Source organism: Carassius carassius, chromosome 48 (assembly GCF_963082965.1).
Source record: "Carassius carassius chromosome 48, fCarCar2.1, whole genome shotgun sequence".
Taxonomy (NCBI): Eukaryota; Metazoa; Chordata; class Actinopteri; order Cypriniformes; family Cyprinidae; genus Carassius; species Carassius carassius.
The window spans coordinates 2340764-2362871 of NC_081802.1; the positions used below are offsets into that span (position 1 = coordinate 2340764).

General features: G+C 38.8%; 2 pseudogenes; both read left to right on the forward strand.

Annotated features, from left to right (window-relative positions):
* The first annotated feature begins 3320 nt into the window (after positions 1-3320).
* LOC132132002 (U2 spliceosomal RNA) lies at positions 3321-3437 on the forward strand (annotated as a pseudogene).
* A 7615-nt stretch (positions 3438-11052) lies between these two features.
* Positions 11053-11169, forward strand: LOC132132003 (U2 spliceosomal RNA; annotated as a pseudogene).
* Positions 11170-22108: the final 10939 nt, after the last annotated feature.

Consider the following 22108-nt stretch of genomic DNA (forward strand, 5'->3'; position numbering starts at 1 on the left):
CTCTTGGTGCATAAAGAAAATCTGTAAAGTTGTAAAGACTAAAGTCTCAAACCCAAAGAGATATTCTTTATAAAAGTTAAGATTCAACCACACCCCCCTAAAACACCTCGTTCTAACACGCCCCCACATGTCTACCTCATGATGTGGGAAGATTTGTATAGTGCCGCCCAGATGTTCACGCAAAGAAAGAAGGCGTAACTTTTGACTCTCACTGTTGCCGCTGGCGCCACGTCATGGATACGCTTTGTTGTTTGTTTGGCCTTCCAAAAGTGGCCACAGCTAGAAATCAGTGGTAAAGTTGTATTTACAACACTGTTCCAGAACAGTTTAACCAAAATATGTAGATCTGTGCAGCACATTTTATGGAGGACTGTTTCCTGGTTCTGGGAGAGAAGACTACAATGCCAGCTGTTCTGACTCACAATCTGTAAGTATGTTTACATATTTAAAGGATTTGTCACTGATGATTCAGCTTGAGTAGTTGGGTAGCACTTGTTGTTTGGCATTTCTTCAATCAAAAATGCAGACATGGTTTTATGTTTACGCAACGTGCAATGCATTGCAGTAAAACACAGTATAAGTCATTACAATCCATAATTATGTCCCCACTGGATGCAACAAATGGCTCGCTTGTAATGGGTTTTATTGTTGTTGTTTTGTCACGGCCAGAGTTCTGACTGGGACATGCAACAAGGGGTGTAACATTTCCGTCACATGCTTAAGGCATTCGGCTATTCACAATGCACTGGATAACTGGCCAATCAGAGCACACCCCATTTTTCAGACTGATGAGCTTTGTAAAAATCAACGTGTTTCAGAAAGGCTGGGCATAGAGGAGAAACATTAATGGCATTAATAATAACACTTACACTGTCAAGCTGCACAATATCACATTCATAATCTTATTAATCTCATCTTAATCTCATTATCTGCGATAATGAACGTAATATTGCATTACTTGTCATGATCTACAGCTCTGTGAATTAAATGCCACTATATCTGAAATCACATGATTTATCACAGAACAGACTTTACTGACGAGATGCACATGACAATCCTAAAGCCCTAAGTTTGTTTGTTGATCACAAATTGACTGTACTTTTGCATAAAATGAAAAATTTACTTTTCAATACAGACCAGATACAATACTGATTTTTGCGGAAACTCCGTGTTTTTTTTTTATTATTAAATGTGGTGTTTATCACGTTGTGGAATCAAACTCTTTATATATTTACGGTAGGAAATTTACAAAACAGTTTCATTAAACATGATTCATTAAACACCCACTGCTCCGGGTGTGTGTTCACGGTGTGTGTGTGTGTGTGCTCACAGTGTGTGTGTGTGTTCACTGCTGTGTGTGTGCACTTTGGATGGATTAAAAGCAGAGCACGAATTTTGAGTATGGGTCACCATACTTGGCTGTATGTCAAGTCACTTTCACTTTACTTAATGTCTTAATGATTTTTGGCAAAAAAAAATAAAAAATTTATTTTGACCCATACAATGTATTTTTGGCTATTGCTACAAATATACCCCAGCAACTAAAGGTTTTGTGCTCCAGGGTCACATTTATGTAGTGTCATGCAGTGTGAACACCACAAAGACAGCAACTCATGTAGTCTAAACAGCACAGTGATCTGCTGAGTTGTGTGGTGTGAACTAGGCTGATGAATAAAAATAAACATTTTGACTGATGAAACGTGAACTGTTGCCGCTTCCGCCATGTTGTGGAGGAGCTGTGTGTTTCATTGACGTGACATGAGATACAGCCAAGTATGGTGACCCATACTCAGAATTCGTGCTCTGCATTTAACCCATCCAAAGTGCACACACACAGCAGTGAACACACACCCAGAGCAGTGGGCAGCCATATATGCTGCAGCACCTGGGGAGCAGTTGGGAATTCTCTACTTTGCTAAAGGTCACCTCAGTCATGGTATTGCCGGCCCGAGACTCAAACCCACAACCACAAGAGTCAAAATCTCTAACCAATAGACCAAGACTTCCCAACCAAAAAGCGAAACTACTTTGTTTGGCCTTCCAAAAGAGGACACAAGTAGAAATCAGTGGTTAAACTGTATTTACAACACCGTTCCAGAACAGTTCATCCCAAATATTCAGATGTGTGCAGTGCATTTTATGGAGGACGAGGACTGTTTCCTGTGAGAGTAGCCTATAATGCTGGTGTCTGTTACTATAAAGTAGGGTTGTACCTGACCGGAATTTTCGAATCTTGCTGATATTCAACTGATCTAATTATATGTTTGGGGGCGGGGCAGAATATGTGTGAAAATGTGTGTGACAGTCTAGTCATAGTTATTAATATTCTGCATTGTAGTTTGTCCTGCTCGCACTGTGCGCTGAAGAGCTATCCGTACTACAATGAAGCGCTTGACTCAAAACCAAATGCATCTTATATCAGGTAAATAATATATCCACGATATATATACACCGGCTGAAATGTTTCAAAAACACTTGACCCTACCTGTTCGAAAAAAATCCAGTCTGTGCCTGTGTCAGTTTGAGTCTTGGTAAAGTTTTAAATCCCTGCCGCCAAGATGCTCCTCTGTTGATCACGGATTATGGAAAGTGAAACATAAATCTATAGGGGTGGTTGGATATATTCACGCACTTTAAAATATTAATTTGAAGTTTCTTTCTTTTCAGATTCTTATTCACGGCTTTATCATAATAGGCTGCATATTAACTTATTGGGAGAAAACCGCAAGTTCTATGTGAAATCAGACTTTTGAGTGCTCACATATATTTAGAATGGCATAATCAATAACACCCCACGAATATTCGACTGTGAGATTGGTAGTCGAATCAGGCTCCTCGAATCGAAGCATCGAAGCATTGAATCGTCGACTATTCGGGGTCACCCCTACCATAAAGTGAGGCAGATCCAACTTAGCAAGGACAGTCTAGTGCTTCTGACTCACAGCCTTTAAGTACTTTTTCATATTTAAAGAATTTGCCACATCTTTTAGAACGATAAGCTTTGTAAAAATCATCACTTTTCAGAATGGCGGGGCATAGAGGAGCACACCTCTTTTTTCACACCTCTAGTTTTTCACACCTCCAGTTTGAAAAACTTTCTGAAAAGGGGCGTTGTTCACTGGTGGTACGGTGTGGGGGTAGAATGTGGAGTAAAGGCGGAGATTGCATAAAAGGGGAGTTACAACAAGTGAATAAATACTGCTTATTTGCACACAGACAATGCAAACACACATACATTGGCAAGATGGACAGCGATGCCGAGAGCAGCAGCTACAGCGGTTCTGAGAGCTGTGTGGAAGTGGAGGACTTCTCCCCACCAGATCGCTTCTCAGCCTTTTGGCTGAGATAAAGTGTAGTATCTGTTCTTATCAGTTTAATTTTGGGGATGTTGTGGCCTGTTCCATGGGTGCCACAGCATAAATGGCTGCCCACTGCTCCCGGTGTGTGTGCACGTTGTGTGTGTTTGGACTTTGGATGGGTTAAATGCAGAGCAGGAATTCTGAGTATGGGATGTACAGTATAGCCCCTTTCACACTGCAAAATACACGTGTAATAGGTCCTGCCAATTGTTCCCGGGTTGCTAGATTTTGCACTTTCACACTGCCAGTGATTACCCTGAATATGTGCGTGCGTTCACGCTCAACACGTAAAGGTCCCATTAAGACACGTGACATCAGGGCGTGACATGTAATGTACAAGTCAAAAACGCTAGGCACGTTAACTCTCACTTAAGCTGTCGAACGATCTCAACTTCAGCGCGGAAAATGAGCAACTAACTGATCTCTGCTTCATCACAGCTTGCACATATTTTTTCATCGCAAATGTTGATCTGCTTTCTTAACACCTGGTAAAAAAGTAATTCGATAACGTGCGTCATCACTACGACACACCTTTTTACGGCATTAGTTCTGGCTTTTGTTCACACAGCGCTCGTTCCAGGACTGAACCCGGCAATGTGACTAGGTCCCCAAACCAGGATCAATCCCAGAATCAATCTCAGGATGTGTTTGATTTCAGACAGAAGGCGACCAGGCAATGTTCTGGCAATTTTCTGTGTCCAACGTGCAGTGTGAAAGGGGCTTATGTCACTTCAGAATGATGACAGTGCAGGTCCAATGCCTTATCAGTTTGAACCTTTGGACCCTCATGTGCATACACTAGAAGATGAAACAGATAAAGCCTCGATGGAAGTTTCATACTGGTAGCGTTTGTATATTAGTAAACTAACTATTCAAAGTCTATCTTGTATATGACAGCAGCAAAAGTAAACTAGAAACTTTTTCTGCTTCGCAGACATGTGTAACTATAGTATGTCCCGTTTTGAAAGTAATTTAATACACGTGCATCACGTTGTAATCTTATAATAGGTGTTCGTGTTGTAATTGCTCCAGACTCAGTCCCGGGGAGAATGTATGTTGCAAAGACAGAACACAGGTAATACTACTAATGCACTAAATGGTTTCTGAAGCAATATCACCTAAACTTATTTATGTTCTAGCCCAGTGGTTTTCAACCTGTGGTCCGCGGCCCCCTAGTGGGTCGCGGTGGTATTGCAGGTGGGCCACCAATTACTATTAAAAGAAATAATAATATTGTTAATATATGTAAAAATGTCTAAGTCATAACATAATAACATAATTTCATATATATAATTAAATAACAAAAAATACATATTAAACTGTTACTATGCTTCCACTATTCGAGCTTGCTGATTGGTTTAAGAATAAACCACCAATTTATCTTAGATATTTTTGCTGCATATGCTACAGAACAAAAAATTTAAACGTGCATAAATGGCTTTCAGCATGTTCCCTCCTGACTGCTTGCTCAGCTGACTATCTACCCGCTGCCGAGCACTGCCTAGATCTGGTTTTCCCATTTTGCTGAGCGGTGCCAGCCGATTTATTTTCTGTTCATTTCCAGTCCATTCACGCGGTAAAAGGCTAGAAATAAAAACGTGCACATGAGCATAGAGAGAGTTGTGAGTGCACAGGACACAGTTTAAGAGAGAGGAGACAATAATGCGTTTTCGCTGCTGACAGCATACACATACTGTATACACACTACAGACGGAGTACGTGTGAACCTGTATAATGTATAACAAATCTATTTCAACACCTGAGGCACCGCTACAATTAATGAGCTCTATGAACAATGCATGGCAAAAAAAAAAAAGTCCCTGGACAAGGGATTTATGTATTTATATATTTTTTGCCATAAGTTTATACATTTTGTTACACCTTTACTATAGTGATTATTTTGACTTATGTCTGTTCTAGAAATGTTACAACTTTTTGATAAAGCTCTAATTTGTTCATAAAAATGAAGGAATGTTGTGGAAGATAAAATCATATAATATGAATTCAAATGTAAAAAACAGCTAAGATTAAGGCAAACACGTAACTCATTTGTGCAGGCGGTAGAGAGGACAGGAACTGGCACGGTGTATTTTTTTTAAAAAACACTATCCATGAAAACGGTTTGCACTGGTCCCCAATACATACATGCCAACCCTCCCTAATTTTCCGGGAGACTCCCGAATTTCAAAGCCCCTCCCGAAAATCTCCCGGACCGACCTTTCTCCCGAATTTCTCCCGATTTCCACCCGGACAACAATATTGCTACACCATCCGTCACTGGGCACCGTTTTAGACCAAACGCTTGCGCTCCCATGGCGTCTGTCGTTGCTATGCAACCAAACTGCGCTCTCCATGATGACGACGAAGAAGTATCAGCAAAGGATTAATTGATTTCTAGCCTCACCTCGGCTCGCATTAGCTTTACTACTAGATATATTTCTGGAGATGAGAAGGAAAAACCCGCCTGGAAAAAGTAGCGCACCTTGTTGCTTCCATTATGAGCGTGCTCACCGCGGCCGCGCACCTACGGTTGAAATAACGACCTTGAGCGCGAAAAAGATGCGATATGTGAACGGCCCCTAGAAGCAGACGTCTGAAATGAAAGGCAAGAACAGCTATTTATTTAGCTTTAGACTGTTACATGAAAATTAAAAAATGAAATGTCATAATTATAATGTTTTGAGAGTTTACTTATGTAATTGTTGCATTAGGCTATGAATTAATAAATGTTTATTGATAAGATCTAGCTATTTCATATCTCTTCATTTACAGTAGCTAACAAATTAGGGTCTAACCTCCTGAGGAGAGGCCTTAAGGAATTGAATTTGTCAAATAAATGAATTACAATTTTCTTTGCGTTTGTGTATGTGGTATTATATATGACGACACATCGTTTGTGTATGTGATATATATGACGACACACAACCCCCCCCCCCCCGGGTCCTTTGTAATATCTCCCTAATTCTGAGGTCTCAAGGTTGGCAAGTATGCCCCAATACACAAAACTGTCCAGGAAAAAATGTTACTTGCAAACATATGTGTTTTTTGTGCAGCCAAACTTCAGCTCTGGTCGCGTCACAGGGAAACGAAAACAGCTATTACAATGTGCAACTCGTATATATCTGTTAACATCTCTAAAAATGTGAATTAGGGTTTCATGACCTTTAAACCGCATAAACACATTTCACTAAAGCAAATACACAAAATAATGTTCTTTTTAGCAACGTCATATGACCCCTTTAAATTCCCTTTATTAAAACAACACATTTTCAGTGCATCTGGCCAGATTAGGCCAATTTAGTGATAACATTATCTTAAAAACCATGAGTGTAAGATATTCTTTAATGAATTGATCTCATTATAATGGCCATTGAAATTAATTGCACACCTTAGAACATCAGATTCAAGCATTCAACCGCCCAATAGTATAACCCAGATTATTTTTATTATAAATGCTGATAGAGAATCATTGATTTCCTCACATCACAGATGTGTCAGAGGTCAGTGCTCCATCACTGAGATCTGGGGGTTTTCCAATGGATACATCACTCTTCATAGACACACAGCTGGGTTCTGGAGATGCTGCTCTATGTGAGAGACTCATTTTATCGACAGTGCTGCAGAAATAGACAATAAAATATATTACTAAACAGTTCCTAAAATCTCCTAGAAAGAGTGTTTGAATCCATCCATGAAAGAAGTATATCTCTGCAGCCTGTAGTGGACATCCAACCCGAACCAGATCCAAGTGTGACACTGGTAGCCATGCCCATGTTCAAATATGTCACATTTTCATACTTTGAAATAGGAATAAGCATTGAGAAGACCAGATGAAAAGTCTAAGTGAAGTAGACAAAACTGTTTGTCAAAAAGAAGAAATTGTTTGCCATGTCAGCAAGTAAAAAAATCTTTGGTCTTTACCAAGACTTTTATGTGTCATTTGTTTGCATTTTCATAAACAACAATTCGGCATGTTTAGTGTGTTTTGAACTTCACACAGGCACATTGTTACTTAGCAAGCAACACTGCTAGCTAAGTGTGTTCACGTAGAGGTTTTCAAAGGCCAGTGTAAATAAATCTAATTTTAAATTCAGAGACAAGATAGTCTTTGCATGACCTGACTTTTTATTCGTATAAACTAGGCATTGTAATCATCACGACAATCCAAGAAAGTCCATAACAGCCTCATAGAAATAACTTACATTTGCCAGGAAATTCCTAATATGGAAAAAAGCAACCAGCTATAGCTGTAGCCAAAGCAATCTCTGCTGTAGCTAATGCCAAGTGCACACTACAGGATTTTGTGCACGATTTAAAGGGGTCATATGATGCAATTTCAAGTTTTCCTTTCTCTTTGAAGTGAAGCTCTTGGTGCATAAAGAAAATCTGTAAAGTTGTAAAGACTAAAGTCTCAAACCCAAAGAGATATTCTTTATAAAAGTTAAGATTCAACCACACCCCCCTAAAACACCTCGTTCTAACACGCCCCACATGTCTACCTCATGATGTGGGAAGATTTGTATAGTGCCGCCCAGATGTTCACGCAAAGAAAGAAGGCGTAACCTTTGACTCTCACTGTTGCCGCTGGCGCCACGTCATGGATACGCTTTGTTGTTTGTTTGGCCTTCCAAAAGTGGCCACAGCTAGAAATCAGTGGTAAAGTTGTATTTACAACACTGTTCCAGAACAGTTTAACCAAAATATGTAGATCTGTGCAGCACATTTTATGGAGGACTGTTTCCTGGTTCTGGGAGAGAAGACTACAATGCCAGCTGTTCTGACTCACAATCTGTAAGTATGTTTACATATTTAAAGGATTTGTCACTGATGATTCAGCTTGAGTAGTTGGGTAGCACTTGTTGTTTGGCATTTCTTCAATCAAAAATGCAGACATGGTTTTATGTTTACGCAACGTGCAATGCATTGCAGTAAAACACAGTATAAGTCATTACAATCCATAATTATGTCCCCACTGGATGCAACAAATGGCTCGCTTGTAATGGGTTTTATTGTTGTTGTTTTGTCACGGCCAGAGTTCTGACTGGGACATGCAACACAGTATGGTAAGGGGTGTAACATTTCCGTCACATGCTTGAGGCATTCGGCTATTCACAATGCACTGGATAACTAGCCAATCAGAGCACACCCCATTTTTCAGACTGATGAGCTTTGTAAAAATCAACGTGTTTCAGAAAGGCTGGGCATAGAGGAGAAACATTAATGGCATTAATAATAACACTTACACTGTCAAGCTGCGCAATATCACATTCATAATCTTATTAATCTCATCTTAATCTCATTATCTGCGATAATGAACGTAATATTGCATTACTTGTCATGATCTACAGCTCTGTGAATTAAATGCCACTATATCTGAAATCACATGATTTATCACAGAACAGACTTTACTGACGAGATGCACATGACAATCCTAAAGCCCTAAGTTTGTTTGTTGATCACAAATTGACTGTACTTTTGCATAAAATGAAAAATTTACTTTTCAATACAGACCAGATACAATACTGATTTTTGCGGAAACTCCGTGTTTTTTTTTTATTATTAAATGTGGTGTTTATCACGTTGTGGAATCAAACTCTTTATATATTTACGGTAGGAAATTTACAAAACAGTTTCATTAAACATGATTCATTAAACACCCACTGCTCCGGGTGTGTGTTCACGGTGTGTGTGTGTGTGTGCTCACAGTGTGTGTGTGTGTTCACTGCTGTGTGTGTGCACTTTGGATGGATTAAAAGCAGAGCACGAATTTTGAGTATGGGTCACCATACTTGGCTGTATGTCAAGTCACTTTCACTTTACTTAATGTCTTAATGATTTTTGGCAAAAAAAATAAAAAATTTATTTTGACCCATACAATGTATTTTTGGCTATTGCTACAAATATACCCCAGCAACTAAAGGTTTTGTGCTCTAGGGTCACATTTATGTAGTGTCATGCAGTGTGAACACCACAAAGACAGCAACTCATGTAGTCTAAACAGCACAGTGATCTGCTGAGTTGTGTGGTGTGAACTAGGCTGATGAATAAAAATAAACATTTTGACTGATGAAACGTGAACTGTTGCCGCTTCCGCCATGTTGTGGAGGAGCTGTGTGTTTCATTGACGTGACATGAGATACAGCCAAGTATGGTGACCCATACTCAGAATTCGTGCTCTGCATTTAACCCATCCAAAGTGCACACACACAGCAGTGAACACACACCCAGAGCAGTGGGCAGCCATATATGCTGCAGCACCTGGGGAGCAGTTGGGAATTCTCTACTTTGCTAAAGGCCACCTCAGTCATGGTATTGCCGGCCCGAGACTCAAACCCACAACCACAAGAGTCAAAATCTCTAACCACTAGACCAAGACTTCCCAACCAAAAAGCGAAACTACTTTGTTTGGCCTTCCAAAAGAGGACACAAGTAGAAATCAGTGGTTAAACTGTATTTACAACACCGTTCCAGAACAGTTCATCCCAAATATTCAGATGTGTGCAGTGCATTTTATGGAGGACGAGGACTGTTTCCTGTGAGAGTAGCCTATAATGCTGGTGTCTGTTACTATAAAGTAGGGTTGTACCTGACCGGAATTTTCGAATCTTGCTGATATTCAACTGATCTAATCATATGTTTGGGGGCGGGGCAGAATATGTGTGAAAATGTGTGTGACAGTCTAGTCATAGTTATTAATATTCTGCATTGTAGTTTGTCCTGCTCGCACTGTGCGCTGAAGAGCTATCCGTACTACAATGAAGCGCTTGACTCAAAACCAAATGCATCTTATATCAGGTAAATAATATATCCACGATATATATACACCGGCTGAAATGTTTCAAAAACACTTGACCCTACCTGTTCGAAAAAAATCCAGTCTGTGCCTGTGTCAGTTTGAGTCTTGGTAAAGTTTTAAATCCCTGCCGCCAAGATGCTCCTCTGTTGATCACGGATTATGGAAAGTGAAACATAAATCTATAGGGGTGGTTGGATATATTCACGCACTTTAAAATATTAATTTGAAGTTTCTTTCTTTTCAGATTCTTATTCACGGCTTTATCATAATAGGCTGCATATTAACTTATTGGGAGAAAACCGCAAGTTCTATGTGAAATCAGACTTTTGAGTGCTCACATATATTTAGAATGGCATAATCAATAACACCCCACGAATATTCGACTGTGAGATTGGTAGTCGAATCAGGCTCCTCGAATCGAAGCATCGAAGCATTGAATCGTCGACTATTCGGGGTCACCCCTACCATAAAGTGAGGCAGATCCAACTTAGCAAGGACAGTCTAGTGCTTCTGACTCACAGCCTTTAAGTACTTTTTCATATTTAAAGAATTTGCCACATCTTTTAGAACGATAAGCTTTGTAAAAATCATCACTTTTCAGAATGGCGGGGCATAGAGGAGCACACCTCTTTTTTCACACCTCTAGTTTTTCACACCTCCAGTTTGAAAAACTTTCTGAAAAGGGGCGTTGTTCACTGGTGGTACGGTGTGGGGGTAGAATGTGGAGTAAAGGCGGAGATTGCATAAAAGGGGAGTTACAACAAGTGAATAAATACTGCTTATTTGCACACAGACAATGCAAACACACATACATTGGCAAGATGGACAGCGATGCCGAGAGCAGCAGCTACAGCGGTTCTGAGAGCTGTGTGGAAGTGGAGGACTTCTCCCCACCAGATCGCTTCTCAGCCTTTTGGCTGAGATAAAGTGTAGTATCTGTTCTTATCAGTTTAATTTTGGGGATGTTGTGGCCTGTTCCATGGGTGCCACAGCATAAATGGCTGCCCACTGCTCCCGGTGTGTGTGCACGTTGTGTGTGTTTGGACTTTGGATGGGTTAAATGCAGAGCAGGAATTCTGAGTATGGGATGTACAGTATAGCCCCTTTCACACTGCAAAATACACGTGTAATAGGTCCTGCCAATTGTTCCCGGGTTGCTAGATTTTGCACTTTCACACTGCCAGTGATTACCCTGAATATGTGCGTGCGTTCACGCTCAACACGTAAAGGTCCCATTAAGACACGTGACATCAGGGCGTGACATGTAATGTACAAGTCAAAAACGCTAGGCACGTTAACTCTCACTTAAGCTGTCGAACGATCTCAACTTCAGCGCGGAAAATGAGCAACTAACTGATCTCTGCTTCATCACAGCATGCACATATTTTTTCATCGCAAATGTTGATCTGCTTTCTTAACACCTGGTAAAAAAGTAATTCGATAACGTGCGTCATCACTACGACACACCTTTTTACGGCATTAGTTCTGGCTTTTGTTCACACAGCGCTCGTTCCAGGACTGAACCCGGCAATGTGACTAGGTCCCCAAACCAGGATCAATCCCAGAATCAATCTCAGGATGTGTTTGATTTCAGACAGAAGGCGACCAGGCAATGTTCTGGCAATTTTCTGTGTCCAACGTGCAGTGTGAAAGGGGCTTATGTCACTTCAGAATGATGACAGTGCAGGTCCAATGCCTTATCAGTTTGAACCTTTGGACCCTCATGTGCATACACTAGAAGATGAAACAGATAAAGCCTCGGTGGAAGTTTCATACTGGTAGCGTTTGTATATTAGTAAACTAACTATTCAAAGTCTATCTTGTATATGACAGCAGCAAAAGTAAACTAGAAACTTTTTCTGCTTCGCAGACATGTGTAACTATAGTATGTCCCGTTTTGAAAGTAATTTAATACACGTGCATCACGTTGTAATCTTATAATAGGTGTTCGTGTTGTAATTGCTCCAGACTCAGTCCCGGGGAGAATGTATGTTGCAAAGACAGAACACAGGTAATACTACTAATGCACTAAATGGTTTCTGAAGCAATATCACCTAAACTTATTTATGTTCTAGCCCAGTGGTTTTCAACCTGTGGTCCGCGGCCCCCTAGTGGGTCGCGGTGGTATTGCAGGTGGGCCACCAATTACTATTAAAAGAAATAATAATATTGTTAATATATGTAAAAATGTCTAAGTCATAACATAATAACATAATTTCATATATATAATTAAATAACAAAAAATACATATTAAACTGTTACTATGCTTCCACTATTCGAGCTTGCTGATTGGTTTAAGAATAAACCACCAATTTATCTTAGATATTTTTGCTGCATATGCTACAGAACAAAAAATTTAAACGTGCATAAATGGCTTTCAGCATGTTCCCTCCTGACTGCTTGCTCAGCTGACTATCTACCCGCTGCCGAGCACTGCCTAGATCTGGTTTTCCCATTTTGCTGAGCGGTGCCAGCCGATTTATTTTCTGTTCATTTCCAGTCCATTCACGCGGTAAAAGGCTAGAAATAAAAACGTGCACATGAGCATAGAGAGAGTTGTGAGTGCACAGGACACAGTTTAAGAGAGAGGAGACAATAATGCGTTTTCGCTGCTGACAGCATACACATACTGTATACACACTACAGACGGAGTACGTGTGAACCTGTATAATGTATAACAAATCTATTTCAACACCTGAGGCACCGCTACAATTAATGAGCTCTATGAACAATGCATGGCAAAAAAAAAAAGTCCCTGGACAAGGGATTTATGTATTTATATATTTTTTGCCGTAAGTTTATACATTTTGTTACACCTTTACTATAGTGATTATTTTGACTTATGTCTGTTCTAGAAATGTTACAACTTTTTGATAAAGCTCTAATTTGTTCATAAAAATGAAGGAATGTTGTGGAAGATAAAATCATATAATATGAATTCAAATGTAAAAAACAGCTAAGATTAAGGCAAACACGTAACTCATTTGTGCAGGCGGTAGAGAGGACAGGAACTGGCACGGTGTATTTTTTTTAAAAAACACTATCCATGAAAACGGTTTGCACTGGTCCCCAATACATACATGCCAACCCTCCCTAATTTTCCGGGAGACTCCCGAATTTCAAAGCCCCTCCCGAAAATCTCCCGGACCGACCTTTCTCCCGAATTTCTCCCGATTTCCACCCGGACAACAATATTGCTACACCATCCGTCACTGGCCACCGTTTTAGACCAAACGCTTGCGCTCCCATGGCGAAAAAAATTAAAAAATGAAATGTCATAATTATAATGTTTTGAGAGTTTACTTATGTAATTGTTGCATTAGGCTATGAATTAATAAATGTTTATTGATAAGATCTAGCTATTTCATATCTCTTCATTTACAGTAGCTAACAAATTAGGGTCTAACCTCCTGAGGAGAGGCCTTAAGGAATTGAATTTGTCAAATAAATGAATTACAATTTTCTTTGCGTTTGTGTATGTGGTATTATATATGACGACACATCGTTTGTGTATGTGATATATATGACGACACACAACCCCCCCCCCCCCCCCCCCCCCCGGGTCCTTTTTAATATCTCCCTAATTCTGAGGTCTCAAGGTTGGCAAGTATGCCCCAATACACAAAACTGTCCAGTAAAAAATGTTACTTGCAAACATATGTGTTTTCTGTGCAGCCAAACTTCAGCTCTGGTCGCGTCACAGGGAAACGAAAACAGCTATTACAATGTGCAACTCGTATATATCTGTTAACATCTCTAAAAATGTGAATTTGGGTTTCATGACCTTTAAACCGCATAAACACATTTCACTAAAGCAAATACACAAAATAATGTTCTTTTTAGCAACGTCATATGACCCCTTTAAATTCCCTTTATTAAAACAACACATTTTCAGTGCATCTGGCCAGATTAGGCCAATTTAGTGATAACATTATCTTAAAAACCATGAGTGTAAGATATTCTTTAATGAATTGATCTCATTATAATGGCCATTGAAATTAATTGCACACCTTAGAACATCAGATTCAAGCATTCAACAGTCCCATAGTATAACGCAGATTATTTTTATTATAAATGCTGATAGAGAATCATTGATTTCCTCACATCACAGATGTGTCAGAGGTCAGTGCTCCATCACTGAGATCTGGGGGTTTTCCAATGGATACATCACTCTTCATAGACACACAGCTGGGTTCTGGAGATGCTGCTCTATGTGAGAGACTCATTTTATCGACAGTGCTGCAGAAATAGACAATAAAATATATTACTAAATTTTAATTATTTAGAAAAAATAATGAAAATTCTGAACTATTGTGCCACACTTAATACTGAAACATCTAATAAAACAATCTGTATTTTCCTAACACTTTGTTTTCCTTGTAAACACATTCAGACTCTGAACCACTAAGCTTTGGACGAATAATCACCCATCAAAAGCTGTTCAGCTCATATACAAGTTCAAAAGATTTAGAAACAGCATCTAGAATCAGTCTGATTGTTTGAATCCATTCATGACTTTATTTTAAACTTTTAAACTTTAAATTTCCTTATTCCCCATTCCATTGAGATCCACAGTCAGCCAGTAGAGCTGACGCTATTCATTTTATCTCTGAGGAATCACACTTCACATTGTCACCAAACAGGCTACTGTATGAAATTTGGGTCATTTCTGGCTTCTGGTTCTATTAAACTATAGACGAGTAAGAAAAAAAATGGAGAGACTAAAGCATCTGGAAAATACATTACAGCAAGATTTATTTATTATTTCGCAGTTTTTAGAAATCCTGACTCATGTAGATTAACCAACGGATGATGAATCTAGAAATGTGTTTGCTCAAACCTACCTCTGTCTCAACAATGAAGATCATCAAACACAAACGTCATTCAGTGTCTAGACATCTGCATTAAACTTTTCTCAAACGGTTTCTCATTATTCACAAACAGCTTTTCTCTCCTGGTGTTCTTCATGTTGTTCCCTTTCACAAAATAGACTCTGTTGAAACTGTTTTACTTTAAAAAAAAAAATAAACTGGTTCCACTGGTGTGTGATTTTACCTGTAAAACAGGAAGACAATGTTGGTATGTGAAACACCTGCAAAGGTGCATTAGCGGTTTTTGAGGGCTAAAGTAAGTCACACATCGACTTTATTCCAAATAACACACATTTCATTCATAATATTATTATGAATAGGCATATAATGCCCTACAAAGGCAAAGTGCAGTAATCACAAAAACACTGAAACTCAGAAAAATGCGTTTTTACATCAGCCAGTCAAATATGTTGTGGGTAGATTAGTGGCAATGCATTCATTTAAAGCCTTTTTAGGATGAAATTGTTTATAGATAAAAACCATGAACACTGATGTGACCTTTGACAACTAAAATGCAGATACTGCACTTTGCCTTTGGATGACCTTACATAACTAAAACACTACTGCAAAAGTGTAGTATCTAAAAACTAAATCAGATTTTTTTTTTTAAACTAGTTCATCCAGCTTTTTGTGTTTCTTACTACATTTTGATTGTTTTTCATAACTTTAATAGTTGTATTGGTGTTTGCATGTTGTTTATGTTAAAATTACTGTGTAGTAAGCCTCAATATCATCTTATCACATTGCTCCTTTTACCACCAAGAGTTTTGCTCATTTTATTGAAAAAGTAAATAATTACAGACCAAGTAGTTAAAATTCACAAAATTTAAACTTTTACTGACAATATAACTAGGGATACCATGAAGAAAAATAAGGGATAATTGTGATTCTTTATAGGAAAATAAGGGGCAGAATAAGGGATGCTAAAAATATTTGTACTGTACCACATCCATGTCTGCAGTTAAGTAAAACAATTCGACAAATTAAGTAAGTCAGTCTTTCGTTCGTTATCTGGCTCGGCTCGGTGTTCATCTTCAGTTCTCTCTTCACAGCAGTTCAGTCAGTGTACTGTTTGAGTAAATGAATTACTCCGGGATATTGGTTTGTTTTAACTCAGAGGGAGTGTCAGCCACATTAAAAAAGTTAACACCTTAAGTCATTTGTGGATTGTGGAGACGCGAACCATTTAAAACGATTCAGTTCGATTTGGTGAACTGGTTCAAAAAGATCCGGTTACAGCGAATGATTCGTTCTCGAACCGGATATCACAAACTGCTTTGTTTTGAACTCTCTCACACAACAGACACAGAAGAGAAGACAATGCTGAATAACGTTGTAGTTTTTGCTATTTTTGGACCAAAATGTATTTTCGATGCTTCAACAAATTCTAACTGACCCTCTGATGTCACATGGACTACTTTGATGATGTTTTTCTTACCTTTCTGGACATGGACAGTAGACCATACACACAGCTTCAATGGAAAGACAGAAAGCTCTCAGACTAAATCTAAAATATCTTAAACTGTGTTCCCAAGATAAACGGAGGTCTCACTGGTTTGGAACGATATGAGGGTAAGTTATAAATGACATAATTTAGATTTTTCGATGAACTAACCCTTTAATTTTGTTAGCCTTTTTGTTATGATGCTTGCTAACTCAACAAAAACAAGAGATCTAATTTAAGCATAATATTGTGCTTTGCAACAAAACTGTCACAAGTTCAGTTATTATTTATTTCCATCAGTTGGGTTAACGTTAGAGCCTATAATTAGCCAACCGAATTTTCAAATCTGTGTAATTATAATTTAAATCGGACTTATTGTCAAAATGTATTTCATAAACCAACATCTCATACGTTATGTCAAAATGTTATAGGGTTTCAAATCAAAAAATTACTTTCTGTTACAGAACAGGGCATTGATTGCATACTGTCATCTGTAGAGGACATCAGGACTTGAATCATGTTTATCAGGCATTTTGGGAGACAGTGGGTATGGAAATAAATTACACATCAATATTCCTATGAAATATTAGATATTATTATTAAAATGTTCCCAATTATTACACTCCTTTTTTCATTAAATGTTGCTCCAAGAACACATTCATTCGAAGGGGGTCTCGTCCAGGGTGTAATTCAATGTAGAACCGCCTCTGAATATGTCCACATGTAATCCAATTACAAACACATACACAGCTGTGAAAAGAAAAGACAGAAATCATAAGCAGGATCAAATACACATTATGAGAACCTGAGGATCACACAAAGGGTTAACGATCAGAGTCACAGAGCAGGAAGTTCTCACAGATGCTTTAACAGGATGTGGACTGATTTACCTTTGAACCATTTAAACAATGTCACATGAGCAGTGACAGAAGTATTTTTTCTTTTTTATCCAAATATTTGTTAAATGAATATTCTGGGTTTTATACAACGAGAGCTCAAGCTGAAAAATAATACTGACCCATCATATAAAACAGGCTACCAAAAGTGTGTTTTATGCAAGCGTGATCAAATAACATTACGTGAACACAAATATTTCATCATATGTCAACAAATTCTGCACTAAAATGATATGATGAGAATGAAATCACACTGCAAATGTTCCTCAGGAGGTATCTCTGAAGTCTGGAAGAATCAAATATTTAACAGGAAGTTTTATTATAAAGTATAAATGTATATTTTAGAAGCTTGATAAATAAATGTGTGTATCTCCCTTCCTAGTTGTGTGTGTCTGAACAAACACACGACAAGCAGTGTTTGGTTTGTGAATCAGTGTGCTTGAATAAATCGGTTGAATCATCCAATGTAGAAAATACTGCACTGTTTTATTATATTATATTATATTATACTGCATACAACAGTTAGTTCTTTTTGTCAGTAATTGCCCCTTTCGAAAAGCTTTGAAACCTTTGTTAATCTTTTCTTCTGAACCAGTTTCAAACTACCAAAGTATGATGATATAATCTCTGTGAACTCATGACTCAGTGTCTATGATTTTAACCTATCTGATTTTGGAATAGTTAAAATTTTTAGACTTTTTTAATGATGCATTTGTATAATAAAACCAGTAGTAGTAGTTTATGTCTCTGATTGGCCTGTGTAGCCAAGCCCTGCATAAATAAAACAAACAAGCCTTGTACATTAATAAAATAAAAATGCATACATAAACATATTTAATGGGATTTAGTGGTTGTTAATTGCACTGACCACAGTTTCAATAAAACATTGCTAATGGGTCTGTAAAAGGTGTTTTGACCAGCAGGTGTGCTGCTTCCAGTAGTATCCGAGTCTTTCTCTCACATAGATTACATCTGTAACTAGATTACAGACACACTGGTGCTGATTGATTCACACAGACGTGTTTGTGAGAGTAATATTTGTCAAAAAATAATCATTAAAAAATTGTGGGGCGTGTTGTCATGCATAGTACGGGAAATTTGAATGGCAAATGTAAATGATGAATCTGATGTAAAAAAGTAACAAAAAAACAAAAAAAAGATTTCTGATTATAAATCATGGAAGCTACACAATAAAAAGTCATAACCTTTAAAGTCATTTTTAGAGCACAGAAGACGTGCCCTACCTGAAGATTCACCCATATAGGTTATAATGTCTCTAAATGTTTAATTTCCAACTGTCCTACTAATCATCATCACTCCACATGTTTACAAAGGATGACAAAAAACCCTTTTCCCTTGCACTGATGAGAAGAATACTGGCTCAGATCCAGCCCTTCACCTCCCACCCATTCTCCATGACCTCTAATTATGTCATGTGAAAGAGCCGTGTCCCATTGAAAACCTCGCTTAATCAAACCCCATTAATTCCGCTCGCTTCCCGTATTATCCCCTTCGAGGAACGCGTCATCCCCATCAGCCTCTTAACTTCAGCCTGCGCCGTGTCGAGGGAGCAAAATAATAGATTATGCAATTAATTGAGTCGTTAGAGGCTTGATTGTTGATTGGCTTGTGGAATATGTTTTCAGTCAGTTCATGAGGAGGCATTTTTAGAAGATGATCTTGAGGAAAAACTTTACGCATTCATACAATTTTGAAAGTTTCAGTCCTGGATGACGTGTCACCCTAACGCATTCTCATCCCAAGGCGTCATATACTGACACTCTTGACATTTCGTCAACATCCTACGCATATGGCACCCTCTAGCGTCAATATGAGACACAGATTATGGGTTAAGGTTAGGGTTAGGGTTAGGGTTAGGGTTAGGGTTAGACCGCTAGGAGGCGCCTTCTGGCCCATTTTTATCTGCTTCTAATATTGACGCTAGAGGGTGCCATGTGCGTAGGATGTTGACGAAATGTCAAAAGGGTCAGTATATGACGCTTTGGGATGAGAACGGTCTGGTCACCCTGGCAGTTTTTAGCTTTAGTCAAACACAACTGTATTAAAAAAGCATCTAACCTACTAAAAAAAACCTGTGAACTGAACGTGAGATGATAAAACGGATTTTAAACACAACAGACTGACCCGAATTCGAAGCATGAGAGTGGAGAAACAGCATATTCCCCTCAGCCTGGCGAACAAAGCTTTTTGCAGTGGATGAACTGCTGCTTTCCCATGATTCCTTTGTGCCAGTCCAGGTGAACGCATGCCTAGCCACAACCCAGCCACCCGTCTGCCAAGATGTGCAGCGCTCAGTGGCTGCTCGGTCTCTAATCCTCACGCTGAACTCATCCTGGCCTGCGGGAAAAGCTCTAATTGGGGGATTTTCTCCATCATTAACCTTGATGAGCAGCCTTCCCACCCTTGATCACTGCAAAGTTCAGCCCACAGTACTAATATGTTTTTTGTAGAACTTTAATATATGGTTCTAGGATTACCTTGGTAATTGCCAAGGTGTTGCTATGCATTCATTAACTAAACTCTTCTGAGTGTTATGTTATGTGGTTGCTAGGTTGTTTTATGTTTTTTTGTGGAAATACAGTATATGGTTCTTGGTTGTTCTTGGTGTTTAACTTTTAAAAAGTAATTCATTACAATACTGCATTATTTGATAAATAAGTGACTAATTACGCTAATAACTTTTTATGGAATGTAATGCATTGCTTTACTTTTATGTTACATTTTCTCATATGGGCTTGTCTTGCTTATTAGTTTTTTTTAATAACAAAAAAAAAACCCAAAGGTTATATTTTTGGCAACTGTAAAGGCCCTTTTGCACCGAAAGTGAGGTTAATAGCATAAGGTTGAAGGAAGTGCCTCTGCACCTCACTCTCAACACTGCACACTGCACTTTATGTACGTTACACTTGTAATACGTTACCACCAACATTGGTTGACACTGATAAGTAAATGTTTTTGGAGTGCTTTATATCAAGTTAGGGTGTGCTGGGTGGTTGCTTACCGTATTTTTTGGACTATAAGTCGCACCTGAGTATAAGTCGCATCAGTCCAAAAATACGTCATGACGATGAAAAAAACATATATAAGTCGCACCGGACTATAAGTCGCATTTATTTAGACCCAAGAACCAAGAGAAAACATTACAGTCTACAGCCGCGAGAGGGCGCTCTATGCTGCTTATTGTAGACTACAGGAGCACTGTGCAGCATCTCTGGCAGCATAGAGCGCCCTCTGGCGGCTGTAGACGGTAATGTTTTCTGTTAGTTCATTTCTCTTGGTTCATGTCAAATTAATTTTGCTAAATAAGTCGCACCTGACTATAAGTTGCAGGACCAGCCAAACTATGAAAAAAAGTGCGACTTATAGTCCGGAAAATACGGTACTTCTCCTCGGCTTGTGTCCTTTCTTAAAGCCTATGGAATTTTTGTCTGTTTATTTCTCCCCCCAAATGTAAAATCTGGACCAAAGCAAGTCCACACCTTCTGCATTGTGGTAATCATCATATGAAACTGTACAACACGAAAGAGCCCATGGTCACACCCCTTTGCTTTTTTCCCAGCACATGATTTTTGGAGCCCCAGATGGCCCCGGTAGTGTCCCATCTGTCTGAGAGCATTGCTCACACATTATGAATACAGTCGAGCACCAGGCACTCTGAACATGTGCCTTAACAGCAGCGTCAGGAGGCAATTAGGGAACAGCGGCCCCCGAGGCCAATGCCCCCTCCAGGGGCCAGGCTGATTGACTGGAACCTCATCTTCCTAACAGGCTGGCTCGGCGCCATGGGTCAGGAGAAACAGAGACAGAAGGGGGTTAGGAAATCGACAGTCTTTCCTATAGTTCAACCACAACCTCCCCAGAAATGGACGAGTCAACAGCAGATCTCTGAGAAACTAGATGTTTATTTTTTAAGAAAGTTTGTGGACATTCATTTCTCTGCTTGATTCAAAGTTAACTGTAAAAACGTCTAGGACACTTTATAAACATGAGAACCACATTTCTATGTTTGAACAAAAAACATCATTCACTCATTTTAATTACTCATGATTGTCATATTGCTGTCTAACTTTGGCTTTGCAATTATTCAAACTGTGTAAGTCATCTAAACATAGATTCAGACTGTAAACTAACATGACAGAATGTGGGAAGCAACATTAAACAAAAAACAACTGGCTTATACAGTTTAATCAACTGTATATATTTATAACATCTACTGACTCTCCATCCCTGACATCCTTATACAGCTAATCTTAAAACATTATTAGTAAACCATAGTTTGTTCAAATGAATAATTCAGTAAATCTGAAAGTTTAATACCTTTCCTGACAGGACTCGAAATATATAACTGTCCATAACTTTGTTAGTCAAACACACCTACACATGATTTATTGCTACAAAAACCCTGGCAACATGAACTGAGTGAGTTTCCTTTTAAAAATAAGCAGCGAATCCCACTTGCGTGTTTGTGGGACATGACGGTGGTCATTTGAAGCCAGGTTTGTTTTGAAGGTTAATTATTCTGTGAGTCATCACAAAATGGGACTTAAAGCACAATGATGGTGTTTTTTCTTAAAAACCTTCTGATTTTTTTGGAGACTTAAAGTGACAGTCTCTGGCAGTCTTAAAATATAAAAAGCTGAAACAAAAAGATCAGACCTTGATCAAGTAGCCCAAACAAAGGGGAGTCATGAAAGGGTAATGGTTTCCCCTTTGCTCTTCTG